The following is a 27,616-nucleotide window of genomic DNA, read 5'->3' as shown; positions in this document are numbered from 1 at the left end:
GAGTAACTTCCTTTGCCAACATCCATTTGCTGTAAGCAAATACTGAAGAGAGTAAGCAATATTTTCAATGAAAGGAGACTGGTTTTGGTGTCTCTGTTTACAAGTGTCTGACTCATCAGTGAATTAACAAGCCTCAAACTTTGCTTCTCTGTTCATCTTCAGACTTTTATAGGACTTTTGAAGGTGTAAAAATTAGCAATACCTTTACAGCTGGCAGGATTGTGCATGAGTCACTTGGCACCTAAATGTTTGGGTCCACTTTGTTAGGAATAAAATATTTATTATAGGTTTTTTTTATTATTAATAATAATTTATTTTTATGACCAGTATTAGTCCTCTGGGAAACAAAATAATTCTCCCTTTAGCATTTTTATACACAGCTCTCGATAGGCTATTTTTTAGCGAGAGTACTAATTTTTTTTAGAAAATGTTATCAATGGTACATAAGTAAAATTAACAGAACATCAATTTAAATAATATGGCTTGTACTTCTCTTTGTTTCCATTAAAAATGTGGTGCCAACAATTTTTTTCATCTTTTACAAAAGGCTTTGGAAAATACAAAAATATTAATTAAATGTTTAACTCATCAGTGTACTGAAAGGCAAGAGTTCTGGAAGAAATTGTTGAAATACTGTTTCCTATCTACAAGAGTTTTAAATTTGTATTCTGAAAACCTTCCTGTTTCAGATAGGACCAATGTGTTTTGCTTTTTTCTGAATAGCAAAAATTATAAATGCTTGTCCCACAACAAGATTTTGTTAATTAAGATTCCTCCTATTTTCTTCTAATTGTTTTTAACATCAAAGAAATGGTATTCACCAACTGCATGTAAAAATCTCTTAGTTCTTATGTGTATTTTACAGAGCTTCCTGATCCTATTAATATCCTATTGATATTAATTTTCAAAATGAATATATTTAGATGCTTCTGTATAGTAAGCGCATATTCTAGACAAATATATGCGGGGTGATAGCCTTGCTCCACTTACGAGTCTTATTTAAATTAGACACTAGGTAAGTAGAGACAGGCTGGAAAAGAAGTTTCAGTGGACAAAAACTTCAAGGAAACTAATAAGGTGAAGTAAAGTAAAATTTGCCAAAATTCAAACTCAGGTAGACTTGCAAATTAAATTTAAAACACACACATGAAAAGGATCGTTAGCCAAGTAAATGGAAAAAAAGTCCAGGAAAAAATGAAGCATGGCCATTATTCAGTAAGGATGACATAAAGTTTGAAGAATTTTAGGACCAAAAATGAAATGAAACATGTGCCTACATTTTCAAAAAAGATGATAAAGTATAATATGGGGACAAAAGTAGGTTTGCTAATGAACTGAAACTATAGTAATGAAAATTACCACATCCAAGGTTCATCCAAGGCTGAAATTTATGTGTTCAGAAAAGGAATCTCCATCCAGAATACTGAAAGAATTGGCAGAGTATCAAATCTGGGATGTCTCATAACAGAGGAGAAGCAAAAGTAGAATTTCAATTTACAAAAAGGAAAAAAAAAATAACTCCAATCACTGATGGGTAGGTCATTACCATCAAGACTGGGATAAGTTTACCATAAAATAATGAAACAACAGGAGGTGTGAAGAAAATGAGATTAAAATACAGCATGCAATTAGTAATGATCCGTTATGTCAAAATAACTGCATTCATTCTTGAATAATATACATGGGGTTTTTGATATGTTTTATCTTCCAAAGATATGGAGAAATGTAATAATGTTAATGTTCCTGCACTTCAATAAATATATGGGAAAGAATTAATCTGGAGGAAACTAGTGGTAGTGCTGTAAGGAAAGAATTGGTTAAAAGAAGTTGTGCTGAAAAAAGAAGCATCAGACTGGAGGGAAATTACAATGAAGTGTGCCTTTAGGAACAGTAATGGACACCGTCCCATTCATTATTTCCTGTCAGTGAAGACTGCATATAAAGAAGACGTCACTACTCAAGTTTGCTGATGATGCAAAGTTGGGAGAAGGGACAATATGAAGAAGAATAGGAGTATCGTACAGAAGGAACTCAACATGGAGAACTGGATTGATTAAAATAGAATATAATTGCAGAAATTATATTTAGGGACTAAAAAGGCTTACTGATAAAAAAATCAGGACTCATGGACATGTACAGTAGGAATGTAGGAAAAACTGAAGGTGCCCAGGAGGGGATGCCTCATATGAGAAAGTCTACTTGCAATAAGAAGGACTGGAACCAAGGCTTGGTAAAGGCTGAGTGCATGTGACAAGAACATGGGGGGACTCAAGACTTAAAGATGCGTTTGAACATTTCCATGGAACAATTTATCAAGTGGGAAATTTACTTTAAACATAATTAAAATTGGATTTTATCAATGGGATTAAATAACACAGCTGTCTATTTTAAGTGGGGCCTTGATCTGGTATTCTTATATTAACCACCAATGTTAAATTCCCAATGTGATAAATAAGGACAAGATTTCATGCAGAATACAGTAGATATAAAGTCATGATAACATAGTGAAGGGAGGAGTAAAAGGTTCAGGAACGTTAAATCAAGGGGCATTCACCTTTTTGGGAAAAGCTCTATAAATTCCATGCTATAATCTGTCTGCTTTTTGTGGCTATTGTGTTTACCTTATTCTCACGGGGCTGCTGAGAATATGTACGACATCCAGAAACGTCCTAGATAGGCAGCTTGCATTGGCAAAGTCACCGCTTCGGCCCACCATCATATCCTACCATCATTTGGTTCCACTCTAGCAGATTTGCAAATCTGTGTTCGCTGAACCTTCATTATAATTAGAAGAGAGGAGTAAAAAAAAATAGGAGTATTAAGCTATATGAAGCCTAAGAGGACACGGATACCTTTCAGCTATAAAAGAATGTATTAATTCCAGACATTTGTAAACCAAATCGTGTGCAACAGTGCAAGCATATGTGAGAAAGCATGCTTTCTTAACCTTTTATTTGAATGTAATGTGCAGGAGATGCCGCAACTTATTTTTAAAACCTACAAAACATAAGCTTCATTTCCTCCTCCTTATAAAAGCATCTTAGTTCATACACTTTTATGGAAATAGTGTTTAGCTTCCTGTTTAATTCTCAGCATGTTTCTGTCTACTTCTCAAAATTTTTTCAGTTATCTTTGCTGATTTTGAAAAAAAACTAAATCAAATCTTGAGACAAAAGAAACTGATGTAGAATACAGATTAAAAGTGGCTAGCAATTAATTGATGACACTGTGAGATTGATATACATGGATCTCCTTTCCTGGAGATGTGAAAGGAAATCTCATTTTAGAAAATGAAAGTCTGGGCCTGCCCAGCAAAAGTCACTTCTTCCCTATCTGATCTACCACCATGAATTAAACAGTTTTCCAGGGATCACAAGCCCATCATTCCAAAGAGGCTTCTATTGATTTCCTTGTAAACTGTAAATGCACTTCCTAATTAAAGACTCAGCAAAAACCAACGCCTGTACCCTTACCACCAGGGTAAGAACAAACTGTCTGAGTTGACATCTTTCATACACAATTCACATAAGATGGGTTTTACTATGGGCCCTGGATCACATTTTCTCTTCTGTTTGAGTTTACCGACACTACAGTTGTTCTAGAGTTGTAGTTATGCAATATTTTTCTTATGCTTGAAAATATGATTGTACTTTCACTGAAACCTACCCATTTTTTCAAAGCTTTGACCTTGTTGGAGTCACCATCCCACATGAAGGACATACTCTGATCTTGTACAAATACAAACATAATACTGAAATACTATGAGAGATGGCTACCTGGCTATGAGAGAGTGGCAATGACTTTGGCTTCTGCTCGTTTCACTCCCTGCCCTATTTGTAACAATTGGAGAAACAGAAATGAAGGAAAGAAAATGAAGTTCTGCTACCTGCAGAGAGAGAGAGAGAAAAGAAGAAATAAACTTAAGATCAGTGTCTTAAGAGCAACAATACTCTTTGATGCTAAATTCGGGGTGACCTCCATTTCCTTTGCCCCTAAAATAGTATCTTCAATTTTAGTGATGTTCGCTTCTTAATAATTTTTTGTTCAGCAGATGCTGCTAGTGAGATGTACCAAAATAAAAATAGAGACGGCATTACATTTCCAGTTCTTATTTTTGGATGCTTCTTCATATGGTTTTATTTTTAAACATTCTCCTGTAAAGATGTAACTTATTTTAAGGCTTACTTCAAGGAAGTTTCCTACAAGTTGCCATATGTGTTTGCTTAACCCAGACCAGCTGATCTTTTCAAATGAGCAACAGACCCAGCAGCAATATCTGACTGTACTAAGTTGATCGGTTGTGCCTATTTGTATTGCAGTCTCTTCACTAATGAGGAGCTGGCAAGAGACACAGTGCCCTCTGGACCTCATTAAATAGGCTTATTTTGGCCTGTTGAAATGTTGCCCAAGGATTTAGGCACATACCCTAGGACAGCACTTTGGTGCAGAAACTAGGGCTCTGTCTCACTAGCAGAGGTGGTGTCTTCTTGAAGAAATTTAAAGCTAGGTTTCCTGCTTGTCACTGCCTCTTTAGGTGCAACATAAGAATCCAATGACACCTTAATGAAAATAGATCTAACTCAGTGACTTGGTCAATATTTTCTCTGAAGAGGCTAAATTCTAGCATTCGAGGCCATTCTGCAGTCATTCCTGTGTGCCTAATGACTTCACCACACAGTGACAGTCCCTGAGCCAGACTCTGGCCCTCCAAAGGCTACTCTGCTCTTCTCTGCAGTGCTAAGCAGCTTTAAAGCATACTTAACAAATTGCACTGACGCCTTCCTGACCTAAGGGAAACGACAGGAACTGCAGAACTCCCGGAGAGCCAGCTTCATGCCCCAGCCCCGCTACCGGGCTCGACAGCGTCAGAGCTCATCAGGTGTCCCATTCCCTCAGAGGCTGCAGAAGAACTCTTGGGCTACAGAAAGCCACAGTGGTATTGACATTACTCAAATGTGGACAAAATTAGTCACTCAGTTCTCTCAGGTATGGGGAGAGTTTAAAAGTGAATTGCAGTCATTAATACTTCCTAACCTGCTCTTATTTTTCGCAGCTGTCATGTCTGATTTACTATTTCTAGATCAGACACGCTGGCAAAAGAGGTGCTTATGGAATGTAGTTCATTGCCAAATCCAAAGGTCCCTTGAGGGCACAGTTTTTCTTGAAGACTCATCTCCACTTCTGACTAAGCAGAAGAGCAAAAACATGACAAATCAGCTCAATCTTTCTTCAGCCCATGAGTGTGCAGTTTCTGTAAAAACTAGAACCTGGGGCTCTGTTTGTGCAAAGGCCTCAAAATGACTTTCGGAGAAATAGTTACCTGCCTGACCACTTGAGCCGTGACAGCAGTGCTCCTCGCCTGGTGCAGAGACAACACTGTAGACACCTGGCCCCATGTTGGAGCTTAATGTAAAGTACCTGCTGACTCTGCAATGTTACTGACCATATGCAGGAGCCCTAATGCAGATACAGTGGGAACGGGAAGGTTGATCTGGGAAGTCTCCGTTGAATTTTAAACCCCTCTAGTGTTAGGCAGTTTCTGGGCATAGGTACAGAAGTGTCAACAGAAGTGGAATTCTGGTGGTCATATTTTTGCTTTTAAGTCAACAAATCAATGGATATTGGATTGAACCCAAAACTGCAGAATTATTTTGGAAGTGGGAATAAGAGTTAGGATGCTTAATTGAAGATTTCCACTACCAAAGATTAAAAGTAACTTTCAGTTAGTCTAAAGAGAGACTTTACTGGCTAATACAGCATTATAAATGTCCAAATACCTGTAATTATAGCTAGAGGTGCAGCGTCAGCTGCTTTGCCTGTGTTATTACATTTGGTGTTTGGAGACAACCCACATCTTTCAGTTAATGCAATGGGAGGATGTTAGGCAGGGTGCCACAGTTATTGCAGTAAAATGTTCTGCATCTTAGCTATTGCTTCAGAGGCAGGATTTATATGAAAAGGTATACCAGATATACTTTTCTCAGTTAGCAGTGGCTTTATTAATATGAACAGGAATATACTGATCATGGCCATCTTAAAAGAAATAAAGATAGCTATTTCAGTTTTCTGTGTCTGTACAGAAATATGTTTGATAATGTTAGTAGCAGCCAGCTTTCTAAGACATCCATCAGAGACATTCAGGCTCAGAATTATATCGGAGCATTTGTTCATGACAGCACTCCCAGGATTTCTGCCCTTTAGGAGTTTTTATCTCCTGCTGGCTCAGTGGGGCACAGTGCTCACTGTTGCTGTCATGGCTCTGGCTTTGATGCAGCCTCCATTTATGCCTCTATTCACTTGATTGAAGCATGGCATACTGGAAAACAGTGGTGAAATCTCAGGCTTTGTGGGGGGCCTTATTTGACAGAGTTCACAGTTCTGCTACAGCACCAGTTTATCATAATAAAGTAGCTCTCTGTTTTAGTGTACACAGAGGGCTTTCTTTTTTTCTTCTCCTCCTTCAGTTTCCTATGTTTCTTCTTTATTGTATTTCCAAGTGTGTATCCTCTAGGAATGGCTCTCACTATAATTTCCCCAGCCATGTTGGGGGAATGCAGCAGATTTCCATTTAAAAGACAAGCAGTTATTCCTGTTTCAAGATTTGCCATTCAGCATCTCCATGGAGAAAACTCACATTAATAAAGGTGAAAGACAGCTACACACAGCTCCCCAAGTACAGTCGAGAAGTCAAACTACATAGTTAAGCACAGAGCTCTACCTTCACGGGCTTTTGCCAGCTGAGAGGCTTCAGCAGCTTTGTCCTCTTTCTTCTCCAGGGGTGGGCTGGCAATTCGGCTCCAAACATGGCAATCCTGCGCCTGCTAGGAAAAGAGAGAGAAAGGCTGACTTTGGTTATGCTGTTCAGGTTGTGATAGGATCAGAAAATGTTGGAGACAAAAGTAATATTAAACCCCCTTTTTCTCCCTCACGCCATGTCTGGGCTTAAAGTAGTCTCCACATTGCTAAGGCGTAGAAGCTCTGTGGGTCTGCACAAGTACTCTTGGAGGGGCGCACCCTTGGTCTTCACACCAGGTATTAGCTAGATACTGGTGCTTTGCTTTAATTATTGTATTTCATGTGGAGTAGAGATTCTTTTCCGTACCTATATATGAAATCTACATCTATGAGTTTATTATCATGAAGCTGCACTCTCACGAAGTTCTTTTATTTCACTCTTCTTTAAAAGTCTTCTAATCCAATTCAACATCCATTTCTTTTCCCTGTTATACCGCACTTTATTCATCTTATGTACCATTCACATTTTAAATACAGAGACAAGCCATAACTGCTACTACCTGAATTCACCTGTCCTTATGGATCCAATGCTTATAGATTAAAAAAAAAAGTATTTTTTGTCCAAAGCCTTCTGACAAGTTTTGTTTGTTTGTTTGTTTGTTTTAAACAGGAATATCACACCCTACTGTGTACTATCTCTGCTTAGCCTGAGATAACTTTGATCTGAACTCATTCAGTTCATTATTGGGATGAAGCTGTGACTAACTTGCTTTCACTGTTTTTGATGTTTATATAATGAGAGATTATTTTCCTAACAAAGCCACGCTAAGTATAAGAAACACTTCAAGTTAGCATTAGAAAATTAGTTATTAGCTTTTTGTACTTTGAATAACTCACATTTATCCAAGTGATCCACATTTCATGTCTGTCATCTTCATAATAACAACAAAAGCAGAAAAGTTTCATAAACTGAACTCCTAACGTAGCATAATTCTCAAAGGACTTTTAAGGAGTCGTTGTTTCCTGAGGCTTTATAAAATTTTCTCATCAAAAGTGGAAAGAAGTGTGCAGATAAGTTGTTGTATTTAGTCCTATTCACTGACACAAAGAAATAAACAGGAAGGACACTTTAAAAAGGAACTAAATATGTTTATGATCATGTTGGTATCTGCAATGAAAACTTCTACTAAAATCAGGGGTGCATTTCCCATGTTTACTTAATAGAACGCAATGCGCCGTTTGTAGAGTCCTTTATGATTTTTTCCTCTAGACTATGTAATAATTTCTAATAGCCACAGCAGAATAATACCTTGATCATTACTTAAAATCTTTCATTGTTTTTCTGAATTACTTTTGATATTTTTGTTCATCACCTACTTCCCCCAAACAGCTTGTGTCACTAATTTATACTGCTGGCTTAACCAAGTTTCATTAGAATATGTTTTGCATTAAGGTTAGTCTCGAATAACTCTTATGCATGATTCTCTACAAGATTTCTTCTAAGACTGGCAAAATTATTTTAAGACTCTAATCTATCTTGAATGGCATGCAGTTGAAGATCAGGTACAAAGTGACAGTCAAAGGTATAGAAAGATCAAGTTGCAAAAATGAACCTGTAGGGTTAAACTATGCAACAGTATTCATAATAAGAAATGCAGAGAAACCTAATTCTTTTAGAATGAGTGAGATTTTGCAGATTTCTTCTCACCATGTGATACTGAGCCCACAGGAATCTCCGCAGTCTACCTGACTGTACATTGCACACACTGGAGAGGTGCAGGTGGGAAATCTTACACAGGTTGTCCTAAAGTAAAATTATACAGCTTTACTTCTGACAGGGTCTGTGGAAAACAGGACAGTAACATTAATTTAAAGAATTGCTTTAAAATAAGAAGACATGAGAAATGTCTTTTTAAGTGAGCTAGACGAAGACTAAGATATTAAATAGATCAGTTCTAGTTCAGGATTTAGCACTAGCAGTTCAAATGGTTTACACTTTGGTTACAGTCATTAGGTCCCTGTGGAAATGTTTATTTATAACTATATCCCTCAAACCATGAAAAAAAGAAAAAAAACATTTTTATTATTCAACTGCTTAATTATTTATCTTCCATTTTTTATTTCCAGCATGAATTTAACTTCATTCTCTTTGTTCAGTAGATCTCAAGAGTCATTGACCTGTTTAAACAAACAACATGACACACAACAAACTAAGAGAGCCATCTGTCACTGATTTTTTTTGTTTCCATTTGTGGAGCATGTAAATTATATACTGTACAGTTTGAACAAACCTATCCATGTGATTTCATCAAAGATCTGCTTTTGTTGTGGTAAGCTCCACAACACCACTTGATGTTCTGTTTTTCATAAATGGAAACATTTCTGGTTCCTGGAGGATGAAGGAGATGACATTTCCGTAAAAAGAGTTGCTACATGTATATTTGTGGTTCTAACACTGGCAAAAAGCTAGTAAGTGCCAAACTCAAGGGGTTTGAGATCATATATATGTTAACCACAAACTTGTCTCTTGTCTGAAGGAAACAAAAAGCAGCTTGCTGGAAACATTTTTCTACCCATTTGATACATCTTGTGGGTCAGGAAGGCTATCTTTATAGGCACCATTTACTCTCATTCAGCACGATTGTTTCTGTATGAAAAATCACACTATTCCTTGGTTTAAATATCTATTAAGTAAAAAGAAAAAGAAAAAAAAAGCACCTAAATTTTAAAATTGCACAAGCATTGATTGAGAAATGGATCCAAAGATCAGCCCACAGTACTGGAACACACTGAGTTCTGGGAGACACCGCAGAAGAATAGATTTAGTCTGTCATGTCTCAGAACAACATTGGAAGTTTCTTCTCAAGAAGCCCCCTACAATGACAGTACAGACATAGAGGCCATCCAGGCCCAACAGACTCAACGAGATGAAGGCTGCGCTAACAAGATTTCCTTTTTGGTCCTTAAGTTCAGATATTTGAGGTTCTGGATTTGACCTGTGTTGTCTAGTCTTCACTACTAAGAAACCCAAGCCTCTACAAGCAAGGCCTCTTAGCAGCCCTGGGTTAGGGAAGGTTGGAGGAAAATGAATTGCCCACAAGAAAATATGTCAGAGAGCTTTGATGGTTCTCTAGAGAGAGAAAGAGAAAATTTGATCCAGCCACTCATGTGCTAGCTAGTCACACCAGCTTCAGCAGATCACCCAGTCTTCTTTGCCGTGCTACCAGTGACATCTATGGGGAAAGTGCCAGCATTTGAACCAGTGAGGGGTTTTTTTTTCCTTATGTTTTTATGCCAGAGACCTTTTCATCTTTATGCATAAGGCCTTACTATCAGAAGTGTTGCTATTCAAATATTTTTTCATTATTTAATAGAATAATGGATAAAGCTTTTTCTAGAGAGTTTATTTTGTTCCCTGAGTATTACTTTAGACTATTGGCGGTCTAACTGCCTACTATTTCTCAGAAAGCTAATTTGATCAATCCTGTAGCAGACAGATCCATGGTCCTCCTCCAGAGGATATTGAAAATTCTGGTTTTGCATCGAGGAGGTTATAAATCCACTGTATGCAATTAAGCTGAAGGTTTGAGGAACAGCTGCACTGAAAAATGAGTAGTTATATTCTTGCTATAGCCTTCAGTTCATTTCTAAGCTAGTTGGTCTGTTTAGAGTCTGACCCAAGAAATATTGTAAAATAAACTCATAGATTTCTAAATTTTCTAATGTTAAAAGAAAGCCACATAATTCAATGGAGCAAACAAAAAAAAAGAAAAAGAAAAAATGAAAAAATAAAAGAAAAAATAAAAAAATGAATTATTCTGGCTAATATGAAAAGCTGAACCTGCCTGTATCTAGTTGTCCCAGCAGTGCTCTCTAGGCAACCACGCTGTTTACTAGCACACATGCTTGCTGCATTTGAGAACTCCTGCATCCCTTTGCATTTTCGGTACCTTACTCATTATTCTGAGAGGACTGGTAAATGTGACTTGTGTTAAAGATCACACCTTCTGGCCATACATCCTACCTTCCCATTAACTTCCTGGGGAATATTCCTTTCTCCCAGAGGTTGATGTATATGTATATTTCTGCCCAGCCCGGCAGAAGCTGTAGGAAGGAACTGCACACACTGGGGCAGGGTTCTTGGTAATTTGCTTGCCTGCGTCGCATCCTGAGTAGCAGGCTCTCTGTGTGCCTGTGATAGCTATGCTAAGTCCCGCGTGGAAGTGTTAATTAATAATAATACATGAGGTCACTTCTCCACAATTGAAATTCCTTCCCTGTGGAGAAAAGCAGAGTGAAGCAGTGATGTGAAAGAGCATGCTAAAGCCATTGTAAATATAATGAGCAGGCATGTCTATTCCCTGAGCTTCTCTTCCTACAAAAAAGGATAAATTATTTGGATGCTGAAATATAACATCTCACAGATTACAGGTGCAGACAGATTCTCTGCTGCAGAACAGACATCTCAGTTTACCTAAGAAAGGTTTACTGATTTGTAGGAAAAGTCAATATAGAATGGTAACAAAGTGGAAAAGGAATGCAATAGAGCATTTCTTTCTGTGAAAAAAAACATGTGACAACGTACAACTCTCGTAATTTCTGCCTCTAGGCACTCTTCCTTGATAGAAGTGTCCACAGGACAACAAAGCAAGGAAGATGGTACTTCTGTGGAATATGAAGTTCAAGAATTTCCATAAAGGACTTCCTAGGCTCTGGGGTCAGTTATCACTTGTAGGATTTGTCATTGGCTCTATCTCCTCACATGGCTATGCCCTATCTCAGCCAAAAATCAAAAACAGAAAGGATACTAAGAAGCTAGCTCTTAATGAAAGATACCTTCCCTGGTCTTTGTTCTCCTGGGCCAGAGGGCTAGTAAATCAGTTAAAAGAACACTCAGAGACCTGGCTTTGCTAAAATAAATGAGAGAGAAAGAGACAAAGAACCCTCTGTATAAGCCATTTTCCTATACGGTTCATCAGGGAATTTATGTCCCATTATGTGCTCAGCAAGAAGACTATTTCAGTGTAAAAATATAAGTCCTTTAAGCATGTGTAGAGAGACACTCAGGATCAATCTACATGACTAAGCCTTTGCTTTCCATATCTGACATGCCAGAACTTTTGCATAGATAATGAACAATGGTAACTCTGTGAAGAATAATTTGATAGTGGATGTATTAATCTTTCATTATGACAGATCTATAACTGAAGGCTGGATTTTTTCAAGTGTGCAAATAATATGGGATTATCCTGTTACATGGGTATATACAAGTCTGCCACTCATTTTGGTTGCAAGATTGAGATAAACATGGTAGAAGAGCAGTAAAGCTGCCAGTGAACACGCAGGTGAGATGTGAGGAAACTCTATGGCCTAGAGTTAGGCTATAGTCATACAGTCCTCTGGAGAGGGAGATTAATTATGCTACTTTGTGTCAGCCAGGGTCCCTACATTTGGAAAGCTTCTCTGCATTTTCTCTGGGAGGGCGTGAGAAGACGTAGTCCCCCATGTGCAGGAGCTGTTGTAAGAGAACTTGGATGAGCAAGCCCCGTATAGGACCATCTCCATCTTCACCAGGACCTCCCTGTTTTTGAGCTTAGGTTTGACTTATGCAACTCCTTCAGAGCAAATGGAGTTGCAGCTTCTTTATACATCTGCCATAGCGTGTGCTAGCTGTGCTGCTAAAAATCCTTATACTGAATTTAGCCCTGAAGCTATTAGAGTTTCACAGGTACTATATTCTCCAACATAATTTTTAGAAATATAAAATCAGGCAGTAAACTTGTTAACTTAGAACTCACTTGATATATTGTCAGCTCAAGGCCTTTCTAAGAAAACACATGGCAGAAAAGCAAAACAAAACTAAGCAGCAACATAAATTCTGAGTCTGTGTTTAGTGACATCCAATGAGATTGCACTGCATTTGCAGCGTGGATAGTTGTTTCAGTCCTGTCTTACACCACCAGGAAATATGTAAGCATACTTAAATACATATGCATGATCCTCCCTGCCTGACAAAACTGTGGTACATGAAGACTATGAACATAAAGATGAATGAGGTATGTATTCTGTGGCTTAACCACAAAGGAAGGTCAGAGTCATAAAGATGGTATCTGTAACTATTTGTTACCTAGAAGTTCTCAAGTTATTCAGTGAAACAATAATTACTTTTTTACCTAAGAAAACAAGCTCAGAGAGACTGAAAGTATGAGAGCTCTCCTGTAACACGCTGTTGTAATGAAGCTTGCCTAATGTTGCCTTCTTTTCAAACACTCAGGAAGACGGGTGGAGCGTAGCAGTCGCTGGACAGACGATAAAACAAAACATTCAGAGCTGGCAGCCAAACCAATATAATGAAGCAAAAGTTGAAGATAAAGCCTGGGAACCATTCCAGAAATAAAGGAAAGTGGTAGGGCTCTAAGCTTTGGACAAATATTACTCTGCAGTAAAAAATATGTGCATCTTCATCAAGAAACAAATCTAAAGCAGAATGATCTTTTTTTTTTTTTTTTAAGGACCTCAAAATTAAATACTTCTGTTGTCCAGAAACTCTGGAGATTACTGGACAACAGTATAATGTATAAGTGTGTGTGTGTGTGCGTGTGTGTATAAAGTATATATATGTATATAAATGTATATATAGTGTGCATATAGTATAGAAGTATTTAAGTATAGCCCATCTGTTCAAAAGACCAATAATGCAATCTGTGCAGCTAATCAGCATGATAGCAGTAGGAAATGATTTCATAGGGGCCAATCACATCTGCTTTTAAAACTAGGAGTCTTTTAGACTTTTTTTTATTTTTAATAAATTCTCTGGATCTCTCACAAAACCTCTTTTGTGGTAGATCTTCTGCTCTAGGAGACAGCTTTTAAAAAAAAAAAATGAGTTTCTGAACAGGAATACGCATGAGTACATAAATACACATACAGTGTGCTGCATGGGTGTTCCTGCAGCCAATTACTAAGTCTCTTAATAGTGGTTAGTATTATCTCAATGATGGAGAAAATGACTGGCATCTTAAGAGATTCATATAATACCTTTTTACATGGACTTTTGATTAATTATTCAAAAAAAAAAATTCAGTTCATTAACTGAACTCCCTAGCTATTTTTCATTCTTACTAGCATATATAATTAATATTTGGGTATATTCTCTGACCTTTTTTTAAATATTTTGCTAAATTCTGGACACTTTACCGAAAGCATATTTGATCTGTTTATTCCTGCTAAGAACTGGGGGAAAAAAAAAAAAAAGTGCTACATTGTGCAGAAATCTATTCACTACTTCTCCCAGTGGTGATACATGCCTGATACTATACATTTAAATGAATATATCTTAAAGCATCTAGAGGAAAAAAAAAGGTGTTCTCAGGTATTACTGAGGATGGTGGAAGATGCAGGGTTTTTTACACCAGCTTTATACAAGTCTGATAAAAATATCCTGGATACTGTAGCAAGACATCTTTAATACTTCACGGAACCTAATCAACATTTCCGTTAGCTTTTACCTCTGTGAAGTCTACCTAACTGGTTCCCTGAAAGGGAAACCTAAATAAAGTCTATGTGCATCATACTTTCTTTTTCTTAAAGGAAGTAATAGAAATGAAAGAAAATCTGATCTTGCAACTCCCATTTTGGTTCTTTATCCACCATCACAGAAAGAATTACATAGAAAAAGACATATTTTCTGTCATTGTTGTTGCCAAATTCTGTAAGAGGAACAACAATATTGCTAGAAGAACAACGGACTAGTCTCCTGCAACGTTAGTGAATGGGAAGCGAAGGTAAATATCGAGTAGCACTAAAGCCCATAACTGAGTCACCACCTCTGGCCAAGTGAATATGAACCCTACCTTACCTTGTTCACAGTGCAAAAGGAAAAGAAAACTTCTAGTACTTTGGCTGCATCAAGAAAGGGCATACGAGCTGGATGGCACTGTGCATCGGCAGTTTTGAGTTCTCTGGTACCGTCTTGCTGTGAAGGAGTCATTTAATATCTCTGTAGAACATATATTCTTTACAGCTAGCCAAAAAAAAAAAAAAGATAAGAAGGAATTATATTTCCTCTTTTTCTTTGGATTTCTAAATCTGAAAATGACATTGACATTTATCCTCCATTTTCAAGTATGGTAAACACTGAAATAAAAATAGGGAATTATTATTATCTGCTTATTGTTCTTCTCTAAGGCCTCTGGATCATAAGCTCAAAGAAGTCCAAAGTGCCTGATAATCACAATAACTCTATATCTGGATTTTGAACATTCTACATTTGGAGAATGAATATTGTTTGATTTCTGATAATGTGAAAACAACTTTGGAGTATGGAGATTGAATTTGCTTATTCCTCGGATGCACTAATTTGAAAAAAAAATCTGTTATAAATAAATTGATGGAATATAGGTCTTTTGATTTCACAGGAAAAACAGTTGGTATGTTGTTCATTACACTGAATGTCAGTAGCTTGGAAACTCACTGTGACCAAGTAAAAATACAGCAAATGTGCACTGCAGCTTTATTTCATCAGAAATATTGTCTCTGAAAACCAGACTTGTAACTTTTGGTGGTTTATAGGATTTTCACCTAATTTCTATGACTCCAAAAGTCATAGACTATTGTCTATGTACTAGGTAATGTGTCTCCAAATGGTTAAATCAAGAGGAAAAGTTAAAGAATATAAAATATACCAAGAACTGATCTCCCATGGACAGCAACAATGGCAGAGCAGGAATGCTTCCCCAGAATAAATAAATGAGAAAGAGATGGAAATATCTAGATAACCTCAATAGTGAAAATATTGTTTTATATGTCTTGGTCCTGCACTACTATTATGTAAGGGATTATTCCCCTTAGACTCTCCTGATGAGCTACTATTCGTACTTTTTCAGGTAGCATGAAGGAGTTAACACTAGTCAAAGTGCTGAGAGCCATTCTGTGGTCTGATAGAAAAAAGGAAATCCATGCTAGCTAAGAAGCCCACGCCCAACACTTCCACACCCCTGTTGCTCATTGCAGCAATTGCCTAGCAGAATGGAATTCCCTTTTCTTTGGGCGGCTAGCCCAGAGTTTAGTCCCCCTAACCTTGGGACCCCAGGAAATTACTGTGACATCTGCTAAGTCTGGCATTTACACAAAGGGCCAGTGTTGCAGCCCTTTTCCTAAGAAGTCCTACTTCTCTGGTAGCCTTACGAGCTCACCGCCTCCCTCACCCTCTCGTAGGAGTGAAGACTGAAAGAGATCTCAGTGTAATCAAGTCCAGTCCTTTGCTATTATGGGCAGCAATATCTTAGCAAGCTCTGCTATGACAACTTTCAATTCATAGGTGATCCAATCTAAGCAGTCAGTGTTTTTATAAGGGCGCTTAAGAGTATTCACATATTGAACTGGTTCAGGAATCTTAAAAAAAAAGATGCATTGTTATGGGATAGGACATATTATAGGGTCTTATGCCCCTTCCAAAGACCATATGTTGTTATTGATGTATTTGGAAGCAGGACTGCATCTACATATTGTGCTTACTCCACTGGTAAAATTTTTGGTCAGTATTACTGAAAACAGGGATATGACTGAATTTGTGAGAAAATGAACTGGGTTCTGCTAAAGTAGGAGCATAGTAATGGTGATCTATAAACCAGGATAGTTCATATTTTCCTGAAAACAAATTTGACTTGTTGTCATTATTCTTATCTGTTTACAAACGGTATGTATTATCAATGTATTGACAGCCTGTTCCAATATATAGATTGGCTTTAAGTGAAGGAATGTTCTCTGAACATGAATTCTGTCCAAAACCCAAAGATGGACAGAAAGGATTGATGTACATTTGCAATTTATGAGCAGTTTCCAATAAGCTTAATTTAGGTGGTACCTGGATGATACAGATGAATATTTTAAGATACCCTATTAAGATCTGACTAACTAAATTAATTCTGAGACACAGCTATTAGGTTTTACTATTAGACAATTGATGTGCAAAAAAGTAAAAGAGAACATTTGGATTTAATTTTGATACCAGATCTGATCTTTGCAACACAGTGTCAAAGTAGAGAACTCCCCGGATTCCCATCTGTCTGTGCTCCCTCCCTACTCTTATCCTTATCATAACAAAATATTCAAGCTGTGAACAATTCAAGGACTGAGTTGCTTATCACTGCTGGCCTGTAACTGGGGCTTTAATAAATGTTAATACAAACAACACAAAACTCCACTGAAAAACAGATCACTTACTTAAAAATATAAAGAGGGTGGAACAGCAGGAAAGTGTAATTGCATGACAGGGAGTTGAAGTTATCTATGGAGTTCTGAATCACAAGGAGTTAAATGCTGCTTTGGTGTGTTATTATTGTTAATCCCTTAAATGCCCAGGGGCCACGTACTTAACATGCTTACAGACATAAACTGAGTACCTAATTCTTCCCTCCATTTCCCTCCATCCTGATTTTCCTGGAAGACCTCTAGCAGACTCTGCAACACTAGCAAGAGCTCCAGCAATAATGGTGCTATATAGTAAGTATAATGACTGCATCTGTAAGGTATTTAGGCCCAAAATGCAGATTTTCTGTCCCCTTGTAAAATTCTACAGGCCATTTTAAAAAACAAGCTGATCAACAGATTTCAAGCCATAGCCTGTCTGCCTAGCGAACAAGCACAAGCTAAGCAGTAATAGCCGAGTCAGCTATAAGAAAATTCTTTCACTTGATTAAGTAATACAGATAGGCAGGTCTTTGGCATTTGTTACTTTTTTAAACCTCAGAGCTTCTTTTAATCTGTATTTTTCCATGCCAAAACCCAGGCAGTTCCTCAGGAAGAAAAGAGTAATGTTTCTATTTGAGCAAGTAAGTGCTTTAGAGAATGAAGGGTTTTGCTAGACGTTGTGCACAAACCAGAATGTCTTCTGCCTGAGGATTTTCAAAGTCAGCAGTAGATTCTTCCTTACCACTGTGGATGCTTTACAACACTCAAGTGGCAGGATCTAAAAGATGCGAGTTACTACAGGGCCTTTCTCCACTGCTGTGCAAATACTGTGTTGTAGTGATGGAGCTTTATATAATCAGTGTAATAGTCCATAATGTCACCTAATGCAGAGTAAAACAAAGCCTGCCTCTTCTAGCGCACTGCAGCAGTAAGAGAAACAGTGTGGTTTGAACAAGTTCACTTCAAATATTGACTCTGAAATACAGCTGTACTTTTCCGAAGCCTTCTAATTGTAACCTTTTCAAAGCATTTAAATGAACTTTTTCATACGACTAATTTTGATCTTATATGTGCCATACATTTAATATACTCACTAGATATTGAAATTGTTAAATTAGGCAATTTGAGGGCACTGCCCTCTGCAGTGCACATTCGGTACCCAAGTGTTAAGTTTTTCACCACGTTAAAGAATCTGTGCCTTGATCCTACTCATCTTTTCATCTGTCTGCAGCGGAAGCCACCCAAGCAGCATGGGGTGTATGACCGTAGATGCTGCTGAATTTAACCCAGCCCACATCCACAAACAGACATTTAATTGATCCTTTTCGCTGTCGTGGAAACAATGATGGAGCAATTTGCGTAGCCACAGCATCACTGCACGTATGTATCAACAGGAGCAATAATAAGCGCGGATGGGGCAGGGAGCGATGGCAGGAAAGTGTCTTTAATACTGCCACAACAGTTTCCATCCAGTCCTAAGCTTCCTAGAAAGCTTTATACAAGAAAGAGGAAATAGTTTTCAGTGGGCTGTAGGTTATCGTCACAGAAATATGCCTTCCGTTTCATCCAAGTATGAAGACGGTTTTGGGAGAAAGAATTTTTTTCTGCCTTCAGGAAGCCAGGCCTGGTACTGAAGTAATACGACAGTGTGAGACTGAGGAACACAGGTTATCGGTGGACGGTGGCCAGCTGTTACGTCATGGTAGCGGCAGATATGGCCCACTGCAATATTCGTTACAGACACTTTGCACTAGTTATCACTATCGTTACAGCCACAACAGCAAAGCACTCTTTTGCAGTAAATGAACCTACTGCAACACTGTACCTGCACAGCTGAGCTGCTTTCAGGACCTGAGCTGGTGTCTTTACAGGGATGGGTCCTGTGCAAGCTAGGGTCAAGCAGCTAAGGAGAAATCCTGCACAAGAAAGGCAATAAGAACAAAGAGCTGAACCCAACGGTAATTTGTTATATCTCACCCCAGGCATTTCCAGAGAGACTGCCTCACCAGAAAGAATATGCATGGAAGTGGATGGGAAGAGATTGAATCAGGAATGTGAAAAAACAGGATACACATAGGGACATATGAGAAGAGTGACTGCATATCTTTCCATACAAAAAAAAAAAAAAAAAAAAAAAAAAAAAAATTAGAGCCATACTATCCTTTTGTCTTTCTGAAAATCCAGTGTGAAAGAGTCAAAACAGTTTTAGAGAAACAGATCACCTTGCTCCTGTGGTTCTTCTAAGACTGCTTGGGTTCAAGTCCAGCCCCAGAATTCGCAAGCCCTATGGTCAGTGCTCCGGGCCCAGCCGCGGCTCCAACGCAGGTCGTGGCCTGCCTCTTCTGTGCCAGGTTTAAAAATATAGAGGATCATTTTAGTCTGCAAAGAAAACTTTATAATGCCTGAAAATAACGGTATTTCCACCTAATATTTCTGACCAATACTCAAATAGATATTCACTATTCTTACTATAAATATTAGGGATTGATTTTCCTAAGGAAAACATTCCCCTATCAAGTGGTAATTAAGGTCTGCTCTGGAGTTATGGCGAGAACAAAACAACACCAAAAGACAAGCGAGCAATGTGAGAGATGATGCAGACCTCTTAACACTTTGAACTCTTCAAGGCCTACAGCTTTTTTCATCTTGACATTAAACATCCCTCAAACCAGGTGCTAAGCAAACACGGAAGCCCGACACAATGTCTCTGCAAAGTGATAATGTATAAACTGTCAAAGATCAGGGAGTGATTTCTAAAGGTGACACTACCCAACACCTGTCTTTTCTTGCAGCACCACCAGTTTCATTGGTAGTCAGCAGGAGAAACTGAACTTTACAGCTCTTAACAGAATTTTGTATATTATTAGCAGTAAAAAGAGGTTTTACAAGCATCATCCCCTGCAGTTCTCTAGTCTATTCTTGCTGTACAGTCCCTGAAGGTCAATAAGGTAAAAGTTTTACTTATAGGGAATTTCTTTCCATCAAAGGATAAGTTATAGACAACTTCTTTGTAACACACTGGGGGAAAAAAATAGATGCGAGAGAATGGTTTGAAATATTAATAGGGTAATTAAGGTTTAAATATATTTTTGAATGTTAGACTTGCAGATATTTATTCCAAAACAGACGTAGCAACATTCTAGCTGACAGCATTACAGTTATAAATGACAATGTCAGAAAATCTTGTGGTTCAAAGGAGGAAAATCTGGAAGAGTAGCACTGCACTTAGTAGGTTTTATTTTCATCTATAAAAGAGACCTTGAAATCCTGTTCAAGTTGGTTTTTTTTCCTCCAAAGCCAAGATTATCCTGACTTTTCTATTTTTTCCTGAATTAGTCCTTAGATAAGACTGAGTAGAGTGAAGGGAGTCAGAAGACCTGACAGCTTTTTGTACAAATTTCACAAATGTATCAAGATTGGTAATGTTTTATGACTTCTGTAAAGTCTAAATTTCTTTCACTTGTAATATTAAGTCATCCAGGAGAAAATTTGTTGGTGAAATGGCCAAGAGTTGCCCATCAAACATTCATCTGAAAGTCAAATAATATATGTAGTTTCAAGAAACTTTGCACATGAAGATAACTACTTGATAGCCTAGTTCTGATAAAAACCTTGCCAAATATGAGATACAAAACATGCCATGTAGGTACCAAAACAATGGATGGCTAAAAACATTGCAAAACACTTGAAAATAAGTATCAGTGTTTGACTGTTGGAGGATGTACTTCCCTTTTCCTTCTGAGACAGAAATTAAGACCCTTTTACTCACTTACTCAGCTAATACTTAATATATTTAAATTACATGTCAATGTGAGCAATATAATCAGAGGAGTAGGAGGAAATTCTCATACTGCCTTGGATAAACTACAAGTCTTTGATACATATATGCAAACTAGTCATTTAAAAATTTGATTTATAGTCTTACCATGTCTAAAGGAGGACTGGAAAAGGTCATTTTTTTGCAATTGTTTTCTTTTTAAAGAGTTAAAAAGAGAATTATCAGAAATAGCAATTTCACTGATATTAGGAATGCCATTTTTTTCATTTTTCATCATCAAGGAATCAAGGATGTTTACTACAACTCCAAATCCTACCTGCTGCTCTGAATGCACTGACACATAAGAAATTATTCCATGATAGAAAACATATTTAAAAAATAAGCCATATTGAAATGTTTTTAATGATCTAACTACAAGTCTCATTTGTTCTTAATGACTAAAATTTTAATTTCTGGTATCTCAGTGATGTTCCTAATTCACTAGCTCTCTAATTAAAGCAAACAGGAGAAAAGAGGGGGAAAAAAAGAATCTCTCTCTAAGAAAAAAAACTAACAAAGGCATCTTTCTCAAACATATTATAGAAATCAAGAACATAAAAGATTTGTAGTCCACCTTTAAAAGAAACAGATCTAGCTTTTACTGAGAATATAAGCCGGATGCCTTCCTTCAACAACAGTACATATATTCTTCCTATTTTGTACCAAAATCTGACTTAGGCCTCAGTATACATCAAAGTCAAACGAAAACACTAAAAGCAAACATTTTTGTTAACTTAAAATTCTGTGCAGGTATAGTTCCTGTAATGAATAATTAAGGATTTTAATTAATCCTTACCCTTGAAGTCATTGGGGGTTTTACCATCCATTTTAATCATAAAAACACATCTGAATTTTTTTAAACATGTTGAATAGCGTTGTTTTAATAAAAAGATTGTTTTTTTTTAAAGAATTCTTATATATATTTATAAATGCAAATATTAAACTTGAAACAAACAACGTAAAAAGGCTGGTTACTCTCCCAGCTTTGCATACCGAGCCCGGCTCCGAGCGTGCAGCCTGCAGCCCCGGCAACAAGCTTCTGCCTCCCAAATCAGACAGCTCGCAGGTTATGAAAGAGGATGAAGGGGTCGGGCTGGAGGAGCGCTAAAGGAGATGGGAGCCTTGCATGCTTATGACGCCAGGCTGAATAAAAAAAATTAAAGAAAAATAAAAAATAAAAACAGAGCGCTGACAGATTAAAACCCTTGTCTATCCTCAAGCCGTTAAGATGAGATGAGCGAGCAGGAGATGCACGTGATATCAGATTATAACTTGGGGGCCAACATTATCCTGCTACCACTTTTAGAAATATCTTTCTAAAAGATGAGCCTAGACTTGAAGGCATTTTAACCTGGGAATTAAAGAATTCAGAGGAATTATTCCTCAAAGAAAACCACCCATGTAGATAATTAAGAAAGAACGCTATCACGACTGTGCTGTTTTGTAATTTTACTTCCTCTGAACTCAAATGAATTGTATATTAGCTTCTAAAAATGTTTTGAAATGAAGATTTTGGACTTAATATAAGCAGGCATAAGAGAAAGTAAAGGGGGGTTAAAAGTTCAGGAAGATACTTGTGACAAATAATTGCATAAAGTGTGTCAGTACATTCCTGAGGAGGAGAAAAAGCAATGGTCGTTTATGAATGTTTAATGATTTTACTCCAGGATCAGTGAAGTCTCAGTCAAAGTGGGATGCATACTTAGCCTGATCAAATAACGCATGAAGATTCAAACGTTTCTTCTGAATACTAATGTGGTGTTATACTTGGACTTTTAAGCAATCAAGACTTGAAAAATGTCAGAAGACCTCCAGAGCACATGGAAGAAATATATGATTCAGTAAAACATTTTAAATTTCATGTCTTAAACATGGATATTATTCCAATTACTGAAATTAAAGTCCCTACTAAAATTTTTTTCAAGCAGACTTGGGCTTGCCAAATGGCATTTGACAAGTGTACTCTCAAGGAAAGTATCTAAATCCTCTGTCCAGGGCCTGAAACTATTTATCTTCACTCCACCAAGAAGTACAACAGGCAACAGAAATACAGGTATAAGAATTTTGAAGGTTAGGATCCTTTACCCTTCTGCCTTTTGTGTTAAGATAAGCATTGCTAGATTTATTCCATGTCCAGAGAATCTTATTTCTTCTATGGGAGAGGCTTCATTTACATGGAATTAGCAATAGACGTATACATACACATACATATAGATCTACACAGGAAATCACAAAACAGGCCCACAAAATCAGATATGTACCTCCAGATGCACAAAATATTCCAAAAGATCATTTTTCTATGTTCAAAAATTTCAAAACATTTGACTTTGTATTTTCAAAACAAAATGTTTCCGTTAACATAGCTTCCATTTGAAATTTAATAAAATGTTGTGTCCATAACATTTTAAACCTGTATTTTAGGTTTGTTAACTGAAGCTTTCAGTTGACCCAAAATAGGGGTGTGTGGGTGTGCGGGTGTGTGTGCGTGCAGTACGCGTACGTGTGCTTCTGCTTTCCCCATTCATGGTTTCAGTGAGGAACACCAAGACTCCCCTGCGTCCAATCAGTCTCCAATGCTAAAACTTTATATGCAGACACAGGCTAAATAGCAGTGACTTGTGCTGGCACAAGGCTTAAAATAAGAAGAATTGGAAGAAGAAATATGCTGCTGTTTTGGTTTTGCAACTGGTGTTTGGTTTTCTACTTCATTTACTTTATTTTCCAATCAATATTGTTGCATCTAATTCCAAACAAGGCCTAACACTGTATTAGGTTTTATAGTGAATTGAGGCTACAACAAACAAGATTTTGACTTATTTTACTTAAACTGGCAATTCTGCAACTCTGTCCCGGTATGAGTGCTTCTCACTCCTGGGTTTTGCTTTTATTTTCACTGTTATTTCATAATTATACCGACATTGTCTAAATCTGAAATATGAATGATTATGAAATCAGAGCGAGCAGTGATACCACAGTTCCATTCAAAGGTAGGGACTAGGATGAAAACTTTTTACTTGCTACATTGCAGTCCCTATTAGTGACTAGTCCGTGATTTACAAAGCTCCCCCTGAGAGCTCGTCATATCAAACCGAGACTGCTTAAGCAATTATAGGGAAGTTCATTGATGGTCAATGATCACAAGTCAAACTCCTAACTTGCAAGACACAATATCTATAAAGAGAAAGCCAAAGACTTTTTAGCAGCAGGCTGTACCGACTAGCCAACGTTTCTTTTAATGAGGGAGCAAGGATTGACCTTAATTAAGATGCCCAGTGCAAAAGTACCTTTACATCTCCCACAAAAGCTCATTCAATATCTTAATTACGTAAATGATATACACATGAAAAAGCCTAGCATTCCATTGCAAAAGAAATAATGGAGTGAGATCAGCTATGCAATTATTTTTAATGAGTCAGGTTTGTGCAGTTAATTTTTAGTTATTAAAAAGGGGCTGAGGAAGTAGGTGGTTAAATCACTTATGAAAAAAGGGTTGCGTTCACATGATTTTATTATAGTGAGACTATCCAAAATGTATTCCTTGCTAATGATATGCCATATAAATCTATGGAGGAGAGAGCAAGGACAGAGAAAACTCGTCAATGAATGTATGAAGACCAATGAAATGCGTGGGGCAAAGAACTGTTAATTCTTAAATATTGGAAATGTTTGCCCCTCCCTTGTTCACTTTAATGAAGAACCAGGATTAGCAGATCTTTCTTGTATGTACACTAAAATAACCTGTCCTTTCAGGAAGATTACTAGGTTCCTGGCACAGATACTGCAGTTAGCATGCAGTACTTTTTACTAGATAGTACTATTAATTTTTTCCTACATCCTAGTACGTGTTATTAGACTTTTAAAATAAATTCTCCTAACATGCATGTAGAACAGTTAGTAATTTACCCAGAAAGATTACCACTTTTCTTGACCTTTTCTAGGGTCTTTAAAAGCATTTTCTAAAAACAGTTCCATTGTTCGGATAGTCAGAATATCTTGCTTTAACCATTATGCTTTAATGAGAGAAAAAAAAATGTTAGTCATTCCCAAGGACAGCTGAATACAAACTAACAGAATGTTGTGGCATTTATGTGAGTGGTATTTCCTTCTATGGCTTGATGGAATAAGTCTTGAAAGTATGACAAAATCATCAACACTCACAGCAAACTCTGGAAAATATTATATTAGCTGTGTTATTGAACTAGTCTTTTTGCTCCTGGAGGCGGCCCTTTCAAAACACAGCTGAGCGTCATCACCAATGCGCAGTGCCAGTGCTGGTATTGCTTCACACGCTGAGCTCACAGTTTCCACCACTGCTGACATCTGGCAGAATTTCTTTTAGGAAGAAATTCAAGAGAAATCCTTCTTTGGTTGTACTATCTGAAAGAGCAGCTTTTCAAATAGCAAAAAAAAAAAAAAAATCTAGCACAGCTTTGTAAAGTCCAATATTTCTGTTTGCAAAGTTCTTAAGGGCAGAAGGTCCAGTCCAGTTAAGGTCACCAGAATTTCTCTATTACCAGGTTTAAATGTATTGGCTTTGTGGATTAGTGGTGTTAGCTGTGTTTAGCTGAAAGGGAAACTACAGCTTACAGTCTTGCAGATCCCTTGTTCAGTAAAGGAGTTTGGCACTAAATATCTGATCCTGCGGTCAAGTCCTGATGTCTGGTCACTGCTCCTAGTGTTTGGCAGGTCACCAAGGGAGACAGGAACCCTGGCTCGAGTCCCTGCTCCTTGAGACAGCTTTAGAGTATTGCTGGTTCCCACCAACACTTCTAATGGTTCCTAACTAAAATTTTGTAACTGAGAAGATAGAGAAATCTATCTTCTAAGGAGAGAATGATTCTGTCAATTAGACTGACAAATCCTCAAAAACTTAGATCATCTGAAGCTATGAACGAAGTAGTTGATTTACTTTCTTTTCCTTATATCTATTCTTGAAAAGCTTTGTTTCCCCCTCAATGATGCTGATACTTTGAACTAACAAGATAAAGCAAATACATAGGGCAATTTACACTGTTGCCTCCTCAAAGGGGGGTCACAGCATATGGTTTTTGTAGTCACTGTTTCCAGATGTATTTGGCTCCTTGACTGTGATGCTTTCAGAAATTGTTGATTCTAAAATGTTTTGATAAGTGATTTCTCCAAAAATGACATTTCTGCTCAAAATACAAGTAGAAAATAGCATAAAAGATGGTTATTTTATTACTTGTGCATCTCTACTGGAGGTTTTATTTTCTGTCACTACACAAATGCTAAACATTTAGATCCTGGAATAGGTATCAATTATTAGCAAAGATGGTGAAGAAAGAAAGCACAGTTCTTCACGAGAAATTACACCATAAGCAGAGTTCCATAGTCTAGAATGATACATTTTCATACTTCAGAGGACAAAGAAAAATGACTAATACATCAATTTCAGGGCTGTTTCCTTGCTTTTTCTGAGAAGCACCTTGCTACCTAAGACCACCCTTAATTTAGCATCTTTTGAAGACAGAAAAATCTAATGAAAACATCCATCTCTGGTTTCTTCTAGCCTGTAATATTGAACATCAGTGTAATAGTTATTCTGCACCCCCTCATCAATCATGTGCCTATTCTGTGCATATTCCTCTCCTCTTCTGACACATTATTTAAACTACCTAAAATGGATACTTCTACTTCTGCCTAAAGAAGTTTTTACAATTGCAGAAGGGAATGAAAACTCTGAACTCCCTGAAGATGTTTAAGCTGTACAGTGCTCTCTTTGTACAGATCATCCAGAGCTTTGGATTTTAATTCCTTAATGCCATTAAAGATTTTAAAATTCCTAGTCTTCAATTCATTGTGATAACCCAAATGTCAAATTCCCACAAGAGGTTCTTCAGAGCTGCATAGTTAGTCACTTCAGGAGAATTAATGTATTTATACCAGCTTAAGATCTTCCTTGTCCTTTTATCAAGTGGATAAACAAATTGTCCTTTACCGACATATGACATTCAGATGCGACTTGTGTTTACTCTGCCTGTGCTCTGGAGTGGCAGGACACAAGCCAACTCTGATCTAAAAGCTATCTGACAGCGTGAGCGTGGCACAGAGCCCACACTAATATACTTGTTTCTCTGCAGGGCTTATTAGCTCCGAAGCAGTGCCATGCTAATACAGTGATGTAGCTATCAGCTGGCTCAGGGCACCAATGCAGCAAACTTGTTTCTGCAATATACCATGTAGATGGATCCATATAAGGAGCTGGTTCACTGGTCTGTGAATCACAGCTGGGTCGTGGAGAGATTTATGAGACACAGCTGAGCAACACTAATCTCTGTGCCGTCAGAAACTAATGGCGATTTCCCTTGGTTTCGGTACTGGAGCCTGTGCTTTCCGGATGCATAAACTCTGCTTGTTACCCTCATTGCTGCCACAAGGCTCTTTGTGGCCATGATGTGCAGCCTCCTGATGACTCATCTGTGATTCCAGATCTCCTACAGCCCGGCTTCACCAAGGTCTTTTCATTTCCCAGCCTTTAAGGTATACCTGAGATTTTTGCACAGTCACTCAGTACTGGTTGCAGAACATTTTGTAGAGTCCTTAACTCCTCCTCCACAGTAGAAAGTCTCTGCTGGGGAATGAATTTCATATCATTTGTGTGTTTATTAACACTCAAGGGCCAGGAAGTTGCGTTGCTAAGAGATTATGCATGGAAGGTGCTGTGAGTGCTCAGTACTTCGTTTCTATGGAAGACAATATATATTTTTTTTTGTATGTGTTTGTGTTCTTGAACAAGGTTTCTTGTTCCTCAGAAACAGAACTTGGAATCATCAGTTAATTTTTCTAATCCTGAATTCCTTCATTGACCTAGACAGAGACTTTGCACAGCCTGAACAAGACATCGCAGTGGCT

At 37.5% G+C, this 27,616-nt stretch overlaps 1 long non-coding RNA gene across 10 annotated transcripts in view; it reads right to left on the bottom strand.

The window, feature by feature from the left end:
- Positions 1-27,616, bottom strand: part of LOC136992621 (uncharacterized) — an 80,795-nt gene that overhangs the window by 43,448 nt on the left and 9,731 nt on the right. For 6 of the 10 annotated variants that reach the window (XR_010885021.1, XR_010885024.1, XR_010885031.1 and 3 more), the window contains exons 1-4: positions 8,444-8,586; positions 7,633-7,833; positions 6,719-6,821; positions 2,622-2,775 (exon numbers count right to left, since the gene is read on the bottom strand). This is a non-coding gene — a long non-coding RNA (uncharacterized lncRNA). Of the gene's footprint in view, positions 1-2,621; positions 2,776-6,718; positions 6,822-7,632; positions 7,834-8,443; positions 8,587-19,148; positions 19,261-27,616 lie in introns of those variants that run through there. The other 4 variants (XR_010885023.1, XR_010885025.1, XR_010885022.1 and 1 more) reach the window with 4 other exon arrangements.

Source organism: Apteryx mantelli, chromosome 9, assembly GCF_036417845.1.
Source record: "Apteryx mantelli isolate bAptMan1 chromosome 9, bAptMan1.hap1, whole genome shotgun sequence".
Taxonomy (NCBI): domain Eukaryota; kingdom Metazoa; phylum Chordata; class Aves; order Apterygiformes; family Apterygidae; genus Apteryx; species Apteryx mantelli.
Note: the sequence above shows the minus strand (reverse complement) of the source record. Positions and strands in the feature narration are given on the sequence as shown.